This window comes from Corylus avellana, chromosome ca4 (assembly GCF_901000735.1).
Source record: "Corylus avellana chromosome ca4, CavTom2PMs-1.0".
In the NCBI taxonomy this organism is placed as follows: Eukaryota; Viridiplantae; Streptophyta; class Magnoliopsida; order Fagales; family Betulaceae; genus Corylus; species Corylus avellana.
Window position 1 is genome coordinate 36,148,165 of NC_081544.1, and position 2,017 is coordinate 36,150,181.

The following is a 2,017-nucleotide window of genomic DNA, read 5'->3' on the forward strand; positions in this document are numbered from 1 at the left end:
ATTATTTAAGATGAGTTTAGCTTAGGTGTTAAAAATGTATGAACATTTTATGCACCAACCGCATAGTAGGTGCTCTCTTATATCCTCTTATGTATCTTCTCACAAAAATTAATTTTATATATATATATATATATATATATATATATATAAAATGAAGTGAGAGATAGAATTTTGGTAACCACACATTTAGAGTACTTTTCCCTGATCATATATTTACAAGTCTGAGCTTATTGCAACTGCCAAATGCTGTCGTTATCGTCCGGTGACTACAACTCAGAAGAGAATGTAAATCTTGTAATTTACTAATTTGGAAGTCAGAGAAAATGCCACACGTTTTCCGTTCAAACTTTTTGGACTATTTGAGATTTGAAATGAGGCGTGGGTAACATACACGTGCCACCGACAAAATTCCTAAAGCAAGCACACAGTGCCGGAGGTGGAAATCGTTCATGCTTCTTCTTCAACCTTTGATTTTTATATATTACTTATTCCCAATATTTATCATCCTATTCCTCCAAGAAGCTTCAATTGTCATTCTCAATCACAAAAGATTTTACTTTTTTTATACCTTTTTATATTACATTACCCTTACACCCGACAGTGAGGATCGGAGCCACTACCCAATGTTCCAACATCAACGCTTTGATGATATATAGTAATCATATCCACCACACAAATATTGAAAAAATATTTTACAAAGCTGATCGATGTAACATAGATTCATCAAATGGTTACTAGAAGGTTGAGAGGTGGTGACAGCTAGCTTTGAAAGTAGTTAAAAGTCATTTCTTAATTCAACCGCTATCAGGTTATAGCAGTTTTGAATGTAGATCAGCCACCTTTAGATGTAATTATTATGCGATAGTTCGGCTACTCCTTCTCACATAAAATAATGGTCGTGATAGTCATTGATCATATTCAAAAAGTAATTTTTTTTATTTTTTTTTCTTCTTAATAAAAATTGTACACTCCGACAAAAATTAAATTTCAAAAAAAAAAAAAACACCGCGTTACATTTAAGAGGTAGTCTCACACGAGTCTTTATTAATGACTTGAAGGCCGAATGACTCATAAAATTGGTGAAACTCTAATGAAATATAAAAGGCATTTACTAGTTTGAATAATATTTATTTACCTTTTATTCTAGAGGACGTAGTACAGCCAATTCTGTGTGTCACTGGGTCGGATAACTACTTTTCCACATGAAGAGATGGTTTTGCCGGATTCTCTGGAAATCTTTGTTTCTTATTTTCCTTTCAATCTTCTCTTAATTAGTACTTAGCGCGTAATCAGTCAATCAAATCACCCTAGAAACAAAAATCGTAAACTCTGTCAGTACATGCAAATGATGAATGGAATACGTACAATAGCCATTGAATTATTGGCTCAATTATTATGTGCTTCCTCACATGCAGAAGAAACATATATATACACATGGTTGGAATGCGTCTACAACGTACATATCCACTGTCATACATCCATCGCAGTAAACAGGTAAATCATGATGATGATTAGTGAAATATCCCAATGTTTTTCTTCATATCACACTTGGACATAAGATGAAATCGGATTGAGATTCTCTCTAATTTGGAAGAAATTAAAATTCTCTAATTGTTAATTGTAGTCTTTTATTTTAAATTTTATAGTCTATAAAATCATTTAAACCTCGATAAAATAAAAGTTAACATTTAATGCTTCAGTTATACAAAAGCAACTGACATTATATAGACCATTGAATTTAAAATGAAGGGTCACGATTAACAATTGGAAAATCTCAAATTTCTCTTCAATTAGAAGAGATCTCAATTTGATGAAAACATAGCAAGGGTTAAGTATGGTAAAGTGGGTCAAGCCGCTGGCCGCCTACTTGAGCGACCCCAAGAGTCTGGCCCATGCTTCGTTCGGATCGTTTCGGCCATCTCTTCGTCCATTAAGCCTTTTACACTCTTTCAATTGGTTCGTCCAAAAGTTTTGTGTTTGTTAAACTCCAAAAAACCTCGGGCTCCTCAGGCTGTGG